Source organism: Amphiura filiformis, chromosome 3, assembly GCF_039555335.1.
Source record: "Amphiura filiformis chromosome 3, Afil_fr2py, whole genome shotgun sequence".
Taxonomy (NCBI): domain Eukaryota; kingdom Metazoa; phylum Echinodermata; class Ophiuroidea; order Amphilepidida; family Amphiuridae; genus Amphiura; species Amphiura filiformis.
Genome location: NC_092630.1, coordinates 16,036,611 through 16,052,035, shown reverse-complemented (window position 1 = coordinate 16,052,035; position 15,425 = coordinate 16,036,611). Strand labels below are relative to the sequence as shown.

The following is a 15,425-nucleotide window of genomic DNA, read 5'->3' as shown; positions in this document are numbered from 1 at the left end:
AAGTGTATGTAGCTGGGATGAAAAGCCGACGATCAATTGAAAATTTTGACCTTTTCTATTGAAGATACAAAAAAAAGTATAATTATCTTCAATATGAAAGGTCACAATTTTCAATTGATCGTCGGCTTTTTCTCCCAGCTACATACACTTTAAGAATATATCATTAGATTTTTAAAGTCTACTTCGAGGACTGTTAAAAAAATTTAAAATATCAAATTTTAATAATTTATCATAAAATTTGTGTTGTATCGCGAATTTCAAAAAATTGAAAATTATTTGATATCAGAAGGACTTTCTTCGTATTCAGAGTGCAGTTCAATATGTCTGATGTACTAAGGCCTCGTATCCATAGGCTGTTCCTTGTGGCGTGTGCCCTTGTTCCGTGTTCACTTTTTCCCATGTGACCTGCCACACAGACAACGAACCGTAGCGGCCACTAAGCAAAACAAAGGTTCGTTGTCTGTGTGGCAGGTACACATGGGAACAAGTGAACATGGAACAAGGGCACACGCCACAAGGGAACAGCCTATGGATACGAGGCCTTATGTACATAAGAATGTAAGTGTTGAAAGTTTCCAGTCGAGCATCTCAAACTTCATATTGGCCCGGGGACTGGGCTCTGAGTCAATATGAAGTATTCCGCATTGGATTTGCAGATCTTCGCAACATTTGCGACATACTTTTTGTGCCTTGTAATATACCATCATACAAACAGATTGGGAAAGCACTAGATCTTGGATATTTCTGATAGCAGGCAATACAAATATTATATTACTTGAAATCTGTTATAAATATTCTTACTTGAAATCTGTTACTTTGCATTTGTCGAAAGAGTCACCAAAAGCATCGAACATTATGTCATCCATCTAAACAAACAAATAAACAAACATTATAATACTAATAATAATTAGCAGAAATTATGGCATTATTAAATAACGAATGTTACGTATAATGAGGCGTCTTGCCAATTAGCATTGATTCTTCAACAATTCATATACGTAACATTTCAAAATAATTAAACCGAAAGACATAAAAGAAATATTGATTAAATCCTTTACATATTGTTCATGGATGTATGTATCCAGATGTAACGTTTGGTACAAATAGAGTGGGGAAAAGACATGTCTAAAATAGGAAATATCTAGTACGTGGGGCCCATGCCTTCCGCAATTTCACGCCATTCATTTCACGCCATCTTAATACTAATTATGGCGTGTCTGTCCTCTGTCCGCGCGCTATCGCGTGCGCGTGGCTCGCTAACGCGTGCTCGCGGTGCGTATAACGCGAGCGCGCGGTGCGTATCGCGTGCGCGCGGTGCGCTATCGCGTAGTGATGCGGAGTGCCGACGGGCGCAGTGCGAGCATCGGAAAGTATTACAGTGACTAACAGGTGCATCTCATCGGACCAATAGGCCTATTTTAAAGACATGATTAACATACCCGTTTGCGTTCACATTTCTCCCGATTGAATTGACGGCCTACATCCAGACACTTCTAAAATTTCGGGGTATTTTTGGGTCCTCCGATGTGGTTGCAGGACAGGGTTTGGAAGAGGCGAACGATGGGTTTTCAGATTATAGGTTCCGAAGTAAGCGTCACCGCTACAAAACAGAGTTGATAGTTGTGTCTTAATCATTGAGAGACATATATCGTATAGGTCAGGACAAGTATTATAGGTAACGGGCGTTGGGTAATTAGAGATAGGCCTATCACGAGAACCGCCCAACCCGAGAACCGCGAAATCTAGTACTGTATAATTCCGCCACTGAATTTCGTGGCCTCCACAAACCCTTGGCCACTAGCCCGTGGACGCGCTAAATTCTGTGCTTGCCTGCTAGAAACGTGACACTGTGAAGTACTTGGTATTCAAACCTTTGATCCCCAGATATGTGAGCTATTGTTAACTGATGATTGATTACCTGTTTGAAGTAAGATTACACTTGAAATAGTCGGGGAAATAGTTCATTAATGTTATTAATTATTTTAAACTGTTGTGATTTGGTAGTTCACATCATCTTACGAATGGTAGTGAGGAAAAATTGTATTGCTCAATTCATAGCGAGTGTGTAGAAGAATTAAAATATCACAGATATACTTTTATAGGTGCTGCGGTTCTTGAGTTGCGTTGTAAAGAGGGCTGAGACAACAACACTTTTGTAAAACGTACATAACTCATTAACAACAATAAATTAAGCAAGTTTGCAAAGTATATGCTTTGCAGAATGAACTTTTGCAAAACATCAAGGTGTTATTTTTCAATAATATATTGATCTAGATAATGAAAATCGATTTTTAGGTTGCTTCGACCAACAATACCTCGTCTACCCTTAACTAGTGCTATCATCTAAAGGAAATTTACTGACCCAATTAAAGTCCTTACTCTTGACACTGCTTAGTCATGTATTTTTGTGACTGCTGCCTTTTAAGTCGGAGGCCGCTACAATAAAGTGGCCAAGACCAGGGGCCACCACTACTGACAGTCAGTGGCGGAATTAAGCAGGGCTCTCTTATTGCCGACTTTAGAATTAATCCCATAATTCCTTGCGGATTTACCTATGGGATATACCGAAAATGTCAATTGATGATTGAAATTGATTATGAAAATCAGGAGAAAGTTTCAGTTTGTCCAATGTGAAATTCAATAAACAATATCGTTGTGCGTATCCAATTGCTGTGTAAAATTAAACTCAGAAGCAATAAAAGATATAACTAGATATATTGCATCCTTAGTAAGGCTGCGAAGTCTAGCCGTGACCTTGAAATGACATCTGATGACCTTGAAATGACCTTCACCACATTTTGCATCATATCCACATAACATATACTAATTTTCATTCAAATTGAATAAACTTTGTAATTTGACCCTTTTGACCTTTAGTTGACCTCTGGTGACCTTGAAATGACCTCCAATATATTTTGAATCATATCAAGATCACATATACTAATTTTCATCTAAATTGGACAAATATTAGAATTTGACCCCTTTTGACCTTTCGTTGACCTCTGGTGACCTTGAAATGACCTCCAATATATTTTGAATCATATCAAGATCACATATACTAATTAGTCTAGCCGAGCGGCGGCTAGACTCTTGAATCCCAGTAGTTTCTTTCTTCTTCTTAGTCTAGCCGAGCGGCGGCTAGACTCCTGTTTCTGGGCGATTTCTTTCTTCTTCTTCTTCTTCTTCTTCTTCTTCTTCTTCTTCTTCTTCTTCTTCTTCTTCTTCTTCTGTCAACATTTAACATAATTTGCTCTAGCTCCTTTATTATTTGACCGATTATAACCAAACTTGGGCACAAGCTCCACTACCCCAGCCTTTACATTTGACATGACCCATTTGGGGTCAAACGTCATGCATGAGTAATTTTGGCTAAAAATGTGATTTTTACCAAAATGCTTCTTCTCCTACAGATTACATGGTACAGTAATGAGATTTATACATTGACCTTGGCTATAGCCGGGGCCTATGGGGTCCTCACAGATTTGGGGTCAAAGGTCATTAAGGGGTATTTCCGGCACATAACCAAATACCTTCAAAATGCTTCTTTTCCTACAGATTCTATGGTACAGAGATGCGACTGACACATATGCATTGACATTAGTTGGTGTCTATGGGGTCCTCACAGATTTTGAGTTCAAGGTCAAACAGGGGACAAAAATGGTTGATTACTGAAAATCACTTTAAAATTCAATATGTTCTGCATATTACGTGCTGTGATCATAAGAATAATGCCAAAAGGGCTCTAGCATTATGTTCATGTACGATTGTAATCAGATTTGGCTTAAACATGGAGGAGGGGTCTGTTTTGGGGTCAAAAGGGGTAAAATTCTAAAGTTTGTCCAATTTAAATGAAAATTAGTATATGTGATCTTGATATGATTCAAAATATATTGGAGGTCATTTCAAGGTCACCAGAGGTCAACGAAAGGTCAAAAGGGGTCAAATTCTAATATTTGTCCAATTTAGATGAAAATTAGTATATGTGATCTTGACATGATTCAAAATATATTGGAGGTCATTTCAAGGTCACCAGAAGTCAACTAAAGGTCAAAAGGGGTCAAATTACAAAGTTTATTCAATTTGAATGAAAATTAGTATATGTTATGTGGATATGATGCAAAATGTGGTGAAGGTCATTTCAAGGTCATCAGATGTCATTTCAAGGTCACGGCTAGACTTCGCAGCCTTACTAAGGATGCAATATATCTAGTTCTTCTTCTTCTTTCTGTCAACATTTGATATAATTTGCTCTAGCTCCTTCATTATTTGACCGATTATGACCAAACTTGCGCACAAGCTCAACTGCCCCAGCCTTTACATATGACATGACCCATTTGGGGTCAAACGTCACGCATGAGTAATTTTGGCTAAAAATGTGATTTTTACCAAAAATGCTTCTTCTCCTACAGATTACATGGTAGAGTATCGAGATTTGGACATTTACCTTGGCTATAGCCGGGGCCTATGGGGTCCTCACAGATTTGGGGTCAAAGGTCATTAAGGGGTATTTCCGGCACATAACCAAATACCTTCAAAATGCTTCTTTTCCTACAGATTCTATGGTACAGAGATGCGACTGACACATATGCATTGACATTAGTTGGTGTCTATGGGGTCCTCACAGATTTTGAGTTCAAGGTCAAACAGGGACAAAATGGTTGATTACTGAAAATCACTTTAAAATTCAATATTTTCTGCATATTACGTGCTGTGATCATCAGAATAATGCCAAAAGGGCTCTAGCATTATGTTCATGTACGATTGTAATCAGATTTGGCTTAAACATGGAGGAGGGGTCTGTTTTGGGGTCAAAAGGGGTAAAATTCTAAAGTTTGTCCAATTTAAATGAAAATTAGTATATGTGATCTTGATATGATTCAAAATATATTGGAGGTCATTTCAAGGTCACCAGAGGTCAACGAAAGGTCAAAAGGGGTCAAATTCTAATATTTGTCCAATTTAGATGAAAATTAGTATATGTGATCTTGATATGATTCAAAATATATTGGAGGTCATTTCAAGGTCACCAGAGGTCAACTAAAGGTCAAAAGGGGTCAAATTACAAAGTTTATTCAATTTGAATGAAAATTAGTATATGTTATGTGGATATGATGCAAAATGTGGTGAAGGTCATGTCAAGGTCATCAGATGTAATTTCAAGGTCACGGCTAGACTTCGCAGCCTTACTAAGGATGCAATATATCTAGTTCTTCTTCTTCTTTCTGTCAACATTTAACATAATTTGCTCTAGCTCCTTTATTATTTGACCGATTATGACCAAACTTGGGCACAAGCTTCACTACCCCAGCCTTTACATTTGACATGACCCATTTGGGGTCAAACGTCATGCATGAGTAATTTTGGCTAAAATGTGATTTTTACCAAAATGCTTCTTCTCCTACAGATTACATGGTACAGTAATGAGATTTATACATTGACCTTGGCTATAGCCGGGTCCTATGGGGACCTCACAGATTTGGGGTCAAAGGTCATTAAGGTGGTATTTCCGGCACATAACCAAATACCTTCAAAATGCTTCTTTTCCTACAGATTCTATGGTACAGAGATGCGACTGACACATATGCATTGACATTAGTTGGTGTCTATGGGGTCCTCACAGATTTTGAGTTCAAGGTCATATAGGGGACAAAAATGGTTGATTACTGAAAATCACTTTAAAATTCAATATTTTCTGCATATTACGTGCTGTGATCATCCGAATAATGCCAAAAGGGCTCTAGCATTATGTTCATATACGATTGTAATCAGATTTGGCTTGAACATGGAGGAGGGGTCTGTTTTGGGGTCAAAAGGGTAAAATTCTAAAGTTTGTCCGATTGAAATGAAAATTAGTATATGTGATCTTGATATGATTCAAAATATATTGGAGGTCATGTCAAGGTCAGCAGAGGTCAACCAAAGGTCAAAAGGGGTCAAGTTCTAAAGTTTGTCCAATTTAAATGAAAATTAGTGTATGTGATCTTGATATGATTCAAAATATTATGGATGTCATTTCAAGGTCAACAGAGGTCAACCAAAGGTCAAAAGGGGTCAAATTGCAAAGTTTGTTCAATTTGCATGGAAATTAGTATACGTTATGTGGATATGATGCAAAATATGTGGTGAAGGTCATTTCCAGGTCATCAGAGGTCACTTCAAGGTCACGGCTAGACTTCGCAGCCTTACTAAGGATGCAATATATCTAGTTTTCATTTAAATTGGACAAACTTTAGAATTTTACCCCTTTTGACCCCAAAACAGACCCCTCCTCCATGTTTAAGCCAAATCTGATTACAATCGTATATGAACATAATGCTAGAGCCCTTTTGGCATTATTCTGATGATCAGAGCACGTAATATGCAGAAAATATTGAATTTTAAAGTGATTTTCAGTAATCAACCATTTTTGTCCCCTGTTTGACCTTGAACTCAAAATCTGTGAGGACCCCATAGACACCAACTCATGTCAATGCATATGTGTCAGTCGCATCTCTGTACCATAGAATCTGTAGGAAAAGAAGCATTTTGAAGGTATTTGGTTATGTGCCGGAAATACCCCCTTAATGACCTTTGACCCCAAATCTGTGAGGACCCCATAGGCCCCGGCTATAGCCAAGGTAAATGTCCAAATCTCGATACTCTTCCATGTAATCTGTAGGAGAAGAAGCATTTTTGGTAAAAATCACATTTTTAGCCAAAATTACTCATGCGTGACGTTTGACCCCAAGTGGGTCATGTCATATGTAAAGGCTGGGGTAGTTGAGCTTGTGCGCAAGTTTGGTCATAATCGGTCAAATAATGAAGGAGCTATAGCAAATTATATCAAATGTTGACAGAAAGAAGAAGAAGAAGAAGAAGAACTAGTGGCAAATGGTGGTCATAGACCACAAACCTAGCTGGGGCTTGTTGGTGTTGTGGAGGTATCTGACCCCTGCAAAAAGTTCCAAAAATATTTCCCTGGTCATGAGGTTTGTTGTCACCGAGTTTGAGTCCCGTACTCCCTACAGATGTCCAGAAAATGCAATCTAAGATTTGACCCCAGATGACCTTTGACCTGACCCCTGCAAAATGTTCCAAAAATTTTCCCCTGGTCATCAAGTTCATTGTCACGCAATTCTAAGATTTGACCCCAGATGACCTTTGACATGACCCCTGCAAGATGTTCAATAATGTTCCCCTGGTCATGAGGTTTGTTGTCACCGAGAGTGAGCCATATACCTCTTACAGATGTCCAGATAACACAACTCTAAGATTTAGTCCCAGATGTCCTTTGACCTGACCCCTTCAAATTGTTCCCCTGGTCACGAGGTTTGTTGTCACCGAATTTGAGCTTTGAACCCCTTACAGATGTCCAGATAATGAAATTCTAAGATTTGACCTAAGATGACCTTTGACCTGACCCCTGCAAATGTATCAAAATTTTCCCCAGGTCATGAAGTTTGTTGTCACCAAGTTTGAACCCCATACACCTTACAGATTTCCAGAAAATGCATTTCTAAGATTTGACCTCTGTGTGACCTATGACCCGACCCCTGTAAAATTTTCCCCTGGTCCAGAGATTTGTTGTCAATGAGTTTGAGCCACATATCCCTTACATATGTCCAGATAATGCAATTGTAAGATTTTACCCCTTTAATGACCTTTGACCCCAATTCTGTGTACAAGTTATAGGCACTGGGTATAGTCGATGCATATGTGCAAGTGATGTCATTGTGCTATGTAATTTGTGGTAGAAGAAGCATTTTGAAGGTATTTGGTTATATACCTGTAATGCCCCCTTAATGACCTTTGAACCCAATTCTGTTTACACACTATGGGCACTAGGTATAGCCGATGCTTATGGTCAAGTGACGTCATTGTAGAATGTTACATGTAGGAGAAGAAGAATTTTTAGCTGAAATCACATTTTTAGCCTATTTGACCCCTCTGTAACCTTTAACATACTAAAAGTCAGGTGACGTGTATGGTCGTGGTCAATGATGGTTGTGACCAAGTTTGGTCAAAATCGGTCAAAGCATGTCTGAGCTAGAGCAAAAAATGTGCAATTTGTTGCCAGAAGAAAGAATGGATAGCATTACAGTACCTAGCTGGGGGGTGTAAACCCCCAGCTAGGTAAGAAGAAGAAGAAAGAAACTACTGGGATTCAAGAGTCTAGCCGCCGCTCGGCTAGACTAAGAAGAAGAAGAAAGAAATCGCCCAGAAACAGGAGTCTAGCCGCCGCTCGGCTAGACTAAAAAGTGCAATTTTTATTTTCCTAGATGACCATTTTCATTCATAAATCACAGCCAAGTCTTCAATGTCACTTCCTTTTTATATGTTATCCAAGAGCAGCACGTGATATTTTGTCAGATAATCCTGCTTTGTCAATTACAATGGCCTTTTATTCGTGGGTCTATTGTTGAGAAACAAATAGGACGTAATTCGTGGTAGAAGTAGTGATGTAACTGGCAATGGGTTTACACCATTTTTGAATGTATTGCCCTGCACTAAACGTTACGCCGTTCCACTGCATAGATTATTTATCAAAGAACCGGGGTAGAGACCTGAATCGTAATTCTATAGAATTTTCACATCATGCTGTTCACACGCACCTGTAAGATTATTGTCTTTATCGTAGTCAATTTATCATTGCACATAATTATACACCGGTGATGAGTGCTGCTTATAGTGCGGGGCAATGCATTCAAAAATAGTGTAAACCCATTGTTATGGTAATTAACCTGTTACATTACTATTTTTACGGCGAATTATTCGCTGTCGAAGTGATGTAATAATCGGATTAACTACCATAGCAATAGCAATAGGTTCAACAATTTTGATTATATCGCGCAGCACTACAAGCAATCCCAGACAACATACACACATTGGCCCAATATTGGAAAGCCATTGGCAATCTTGGTATTGGTATTTTCTTGGGAAGCAATATTGGGTCAATATTGGTTTCTCATTGACAATTATTGGCATTGGCGTTACATTGGCAACGATATTGGATCAATATTGGTTTTCCATTGGCAACTTGGCATTGGTAAAATCTTGGCAAGAAATATTGGACTAATATTGGTTTTCCATTGGCATTGGCCTTGCATTGGCAAAATATATTGGATCAATATTGGTTTTCCATTGGCAACTTGGCATTGGTGTAATCTTGGCGAGAAATATTGGGTTAATATTGGTTTTCCATTGGCATCATAGCATTGGCATTACATTGGGAAAAGGTATAATTTGATCAATGTTGGTTTTCCATTGGCATTGGCATAATATTGGCGAGAAATATTGGGTCAATATTGGTTTGCATTAATGTTGCATTAATGTGGGCGTGGTTTTGAAACCCTGACAATTTTTACTATCAAAATACAATATTTGATCATTATCATCTTCATTTTGAAGGGCCACATGTTATTATTATTATAAAGAAGAGGCAGAGAGTTTACGCTTGTTCCGAATATTTCATTTACTGCCTTGTAAAGAATCTACGTGAGCAAGGCATAATTTTTATCTGATGACACCATAGAATAAATATTTCATTTATCAATGGCTCAGTTTTGTGAGCTTTGTTTGTTATCGAACTTCAATACTTTGTACATCAGTTAATACCGATTCAATTGTGCTGAGTGCAAATAACCTGTAAGTTTCCTTTTCAAAGGAAATATCTGGTTGAACAGGTGTGACCAATAATGCCTGAATCCAGGGCCCATGAGCAAATAACCTTGGTACAATATTGGCATACAAATGGATGCCAATGAATTACCAACAGAAAACAATATTGGTTAGACATTGGCCCAGTATTGATCTCGATATTGAGCCATGAGTGGCCCAATATTGGCCAATTTAAATATTGCCAATATTGGGCCAATCCAGTGAGAATATCCTGAAGGAAGATGAACAAATGTCCCAAATGCGTCACTCTTGAAATGCTCTCTTTTCCCATTCAAATTGGTATAACTTGAGAGAATAAAGTCGCATCGTGCCGAATGAGGTATAAAAATACGCAAACCATCTATTGATTCTGGAGGGGGTAAACTATCCGTCCATCCGTAAAAATGCAACAATAACATGTGGCCACAGCTAAAATGAATGACGCCCTCTTTTTCTACTTACATGCACGTAAAAAAAACAAAGGCCTATTGAAAAGGAGGGACTGTCCCCAGCACAGACACACGGAACGTGCACAAAATATTTCGACAAAATCAGCCGCATTTTCCCCAATGTTCTTGTGTGGAATCGTGTACACATACATTTTGAATTTTACTCATAGGCCTAACTTAACAAGTTTTTGAAAATAATATATCAACAATTTATAGGCATAATCTTGAAATGTTATGTTACTCATTTTAAAATGTAGTCTTACAAGGTTTTCGAATTTCGTAGCCAACGCTTTGAATTCATCTGATGATGAATTTGTTAATGCTTCATCGAATTGGGCAACCAGCACAAGTGTCAATGAAACAACAAGGACGTGAGAAACTGAAATTAATAATAAGAAAAGTAACAAATTTGGGTATTTAAACTGGAATAAAAATAAGAAATAAAATAATTTGATCAAAGTTCTGAGAAATGACAGATTATTAATAATAAATAATATGCTCATATTTTAATAAGCGCTTACAAAAATAATCTCGAAGTGCTGTACAAAGCATTAAAAACATTAAAACAATATGCAAATATTACAGAGTAAACAGGCAAAATTTATATTAAGATAAAAACCATAATACCAAGAAACATGATATAAAAGCATACAACTAAATATAATAAAGGACAAGTAGGTGATTATGGCAAAACCATCCACCCGTCGTGCACCACAAAACAAACTAGACTTAGCTGTGGTCTAAGACCACGAACACAGCCGTGTTATAACCCCTATATGTCCTTTGACCCCAAAATATATGAAAACGCCCATAGACATTGGCTAATGTCAATGCATGGGTGCACGTGGCACCACTTTGCTATGTTACTTGTGGCAGAAGGGGCATTTTGAAGGTTTTTCGTCTCAGACCGGAAGTGACCCCTTAATGACATTTGACCCCAAATAAAAAATACCACATATGAATTGGGTAACCACAATTCATGTGTGAACATACCGTTACTGTCCTATATGTTTTTCTTAGCAAATAAAAAATGTTGAAGGTTTTTCGTTTTATACCGGAAGTGACCCCTTAATGACCTTTGACCTCAAGCAAAAAAATACCACATATACATAAGGTAAACATAATTCATGTGTGCACATACCGACCCTCTCCTATGTTTTTCTTAACTAATAAAAATTTTCGAAGGAATTTGGTTTTTTACCGGAAGTGACCCCTTAATGACCTTTGACCTCAAATCTGTGTATGATTCATAGACACTTGGTAATAGCAATGCATATGTGCAAGTTGCGTCACCGTCCTATGTAATTTGTGGGAGAAGTAGCATTTTGAAGGTATTTCGTTTTATACCGGAAGTGACCCCTTAATGACCTTTGACCCCAAATAAAAAAATACCACATGTACATTAGGTAAACATAATTCATGTGTGCACATACCGTCACTCTCCTATGTTTTTCTTAGCTGAGAAAATTTTTTGAAGGAATTTCGTTTTTTACCGGAAGTGACCCCTTAATGACCTTTGACCTCAAATCTGTGTATGATTCATAGACACTATGTAATAGCAATGCATGTGCGCAAGTTGCATCACCGTCCTATCCTACGTAATTTGTGGGAGAAGTAGCATTTTGAAGGTATTTCGTTTTATACCGGAAGTGACCCCTTAATGACCTTTGACCCCAAATAAAAAAATACCACATATACATTAGGTTGACATAATTCATGTGTGCACATACCGTAACTCTCCTATGTTTTTCTTAGCTAATAAAAATTTTTGAAGGAATTTGGTTTTATACCGGAAGTGACCCCTTAATGACCTTTGACCTCAAATCTGTGTATGATTTATAGACACTGGGTAATAGCAATGCATGTGTGCAAGTGGCGTTACTGTTCTACAAAATTTGTGGGAGAAGTAGCATTTTGAGTTGAAATCACGTTTTTGACCCCTGTGACCCCTACTTGACCTTTGACCCCACGAATTTCATGTGACATGTAGGGGCTTGGTCATTGATGATTGTGACCAAGTTAGGTCAAAATCGGTGTACGCATGTCAGTGCTAGAGCAAATGTAAAGGTCGACAGAAGAAAGAAAGAAGAAAGAAAGAACCTGTAAGAAAAAAGACACAGCCGTGACTAACGTCACGGCTGTGTAAATATAAAAGCAAGGGCACAAATGAACCGACAGACCTTCCAAGTGGATGAGCAAACACCAACGCGTTGCCCCGGGGGGGGGGGGGCCCTCAACTTTGGAGGGGACGCGTATGTAGGGCTGTTAAGACCCCCTTTTTCAGCATCGCTCTCACCCAAAGACCCCATATTTTTTGCGAACACATGCTCTGTCACCCGAAGACCCCTATTTTTCCATTTGATCTGTCACCCAAAGACCCTTACAAGTTCAATTTGAACAGCAACTTTCATTTTTCACTAATTTTGTTACTTATTTTGAAAAAACAATGAAATTTGAAGCCATTTAGAACTAGAAATTCGATTTTCGAGGTTTTTGTGGCGCTGCTTCGGCTCTCACCCAAAGATTCCATTTAAAAAAAAGGTCATGTTCTCACCCAATGACCCCATATTGTCGACGTTTTGCTCTCACCGAATGCCAAAAATCATGCTCTCACCCAATGACCCCATATTTTTTACATTTTGCTCTCACCGAATGCCCCTTAGTGCGAAAGTGCCAGCCCTACACCTATATCCATTTCATATTGAAGTGCCCCCCTGGGCGCGTTGCAACGGTGAAAAAAAGTTGCCCTAGCCAAAAGCAACAACATATAATATAAACATGAATGGCAATAATCATAAAATAAACAATAGAAGCATCAGTGGCAGCAATAAACTATTCAGTAGCATAAGCACATTTGAATAAATGAGTCTTTAGTTGAGATTTGAATTGTCTGATGTTGCTTGCGTGCCTGATATGAAGTGGAAGACAGTTCCAGAGTTTTGGCGCGCACACTGCAAAACATTCGTAGGGAAACACTCGCTCTCTACGTTTCCTTTACCTAGACACGAGGTAAAATCAGCATCTTTCAACGTGGCACGCAAAGTATCACACACATTTCAATGCGCAATCTCTGCGTATGGATATTTCCAGTGGGCCCGGGCCCAGGGTCCCCAAATTTTTTTGGGCCACCGAAATTGACATTTTAGCCGAAAAACACCATGTTTTGGACCAAAATAGGGTACAAAAATTACAAAAACTTTGCACTGGCATGTTTATACCAAATTTCAGATTCAATTTGAGCTAAAATAGTCTAAAATTAATTTTTTTTGCGCGCAAATGTCCTAGTGAAAGCAAAAATTTGGCCACTTGAGTGCACATGCCTTCCTCACGGTGCGTTTGGGGGCCTCTAAAGTTTGGCCTGGCCCAGGGCCCCAAAAAGGTAAATCCGGCCCTGGATATCGCGTTTAAATTTGGATCATAATAATAATTAGACTTTCCTTCATCCTTGACTGTCTTTAACATATTGTGAAACGGACAAATTTTGTGCATTTTCAACGATATATCCCGGGCGATGTATCTACGTTGATTTTGCCCGTGGCAAATCTTCAAAACTGGCTAAATACGTGACCTCGCTTCGATACAGGAGAGTGGTTTTGAATAGATCTACACCCGTCCGATACCTACGTTTGGAAATCGCAATCTCTCTAGTGTAGAGGTTCCAACAGTCTTTATAGCTGAGCGATTGATGATCTTTCGACTTATGACAAGACGTCAAATAGCGAAAAGCGGCTCTTGCACTCGCGCTTAATATCTGCTGACAGATCAGACTGTGCGGTGGCAGACGCATCCAAAGCAAGACGGACAATGCGAATTTTCTCGTCGAAAACTGACTAACTGCCCTTTTTTGACTCGTGAGAAGGTAGTATTTTGGATGGCCATACACAGCAAGTTTGTCAACCAGGCGCGAGAATCGCACTCAGCTATCTGGAACAATGATGTTCAGTTTTGGCATCATCAAGTGCCTTCTTATATTTGCTACACTCCTTGCGAAGTTGATCTTTGTCTACAGTTTTTATTTAATCAAAATTGGTCATTCCGCTGAACCGTCAGGGATTTAAAGCGTGATCCTGCATTATATTAGTTTTTTTATTTATTTTTGTTTGTGTTTTTTTTTATCAGTGTTATATTTTAGCAATCGATGAATACATATTAATTACACCGCAAAATGCATCAATGGAACCAAACAAAAATATATTCAAATATTATTGGAGCAAACACGAAATGATTCTTATCATAAAATAAATAAAATAATATATAATATTCGTATTTCAATGCTATAACTTTCTATAAGTATATTTTCTCCTCAATAAGTTCATCAGGATTGTCAGTAAATGTAATTTTTTTTGTTAATAAAAAGTTTTTGTAAATATATCCAAATAAATAATGGGTAAAATGATGTTATTAGCATACCTCAATGACGTTTCGTGCTGCATCGTAGCACTTTCTCAAATAGAAAGTGCTACGATGTACAAAACGTCATTGAGGTATGTATAATGTTTAACATCATTTTACCCAACATTTCTTTGGATTTATTTCGCAAATTATAGATTTTCTTCTATTTCATATTATACTGCATGTATGTGAATGTATTTGTGTTTTTGAAATAAAACATGAGAATATTAGATGGTACATGATCAATTCACAAGTCACACTCTATAGGTTGTGAAACTTTAAAATTGATCCGGTAATTAATTACGCTAATGAGCTAATTAATTATTCAAAAGATGTGGAAATGTGTTATTTGCTATAACCTATTTGTATTGAGATTGTATGAAGCTGGTACAGTATTTTATACTATTTTAGTCAATCCCTCAGGTGTGTAAAAGCTGACAATCTACTATGTTATAATCAAACTTTTCCTAGCAAGCGAGTACTAGGTTTTGTGTCTACGAAGGCCTACAATAACATTGATGTCTTACCTTTCTGACAAGTTCCATTGACATATTTAAATTCAGGCTTGCATTCACATCGAGGTGTTGTCACTTTCTGGTTCATTGAGATGACACACATAGTATTGTTGTTGCAAGAAACAAAATCACACGTATCTGTAGAAAAAATATCTTCGATGAAATCAAAACAAAACTGAAACACACAAGTTGAAATATTATTTCCTGATTTTTTAAAATATTATGCAATAGCGGACAGTGTGATAGAATCCACCTTATGCACCCAAAAGGGCGGATACAAGGGGCCCTCCTCTAAAAACTGTTAACAGTTAATTACTCCAGCAAAATCAATAGATAAAGTCTAACCTAAACTTCACATTGAATGGTGGACTGCACTTATGACCAAATATGGCACTTGCCAATCAATAATCACCCACTTGAAATCCCCTGACTC

At 38.0% G+C, this 15,425-nt stretch overlaps 1 long non-coding RNA gene across 1 annotated transcript; it reads right to left on the bottom strand.

Moving 5' to 3' along the window:
* Window positions 1-801: 801 nt before the first annotated feature.
* Window positions 802-15,141, bottom strand: LOC140147641 (uncharacterized). The gene is made up of 3 exons (XR_011858372.1): window positions 15,005-15,141; window positions 10,349-10,464; window positions 802-866 (listed from the first exon to the last, which is right to left on the bottom strand). It is a non-coding gene; the product is annotated as an uncharacterized lncRNA (long non-coding RNA).
* Window positions 15,142-15,425: the final 284 nt, after the last annotated feature.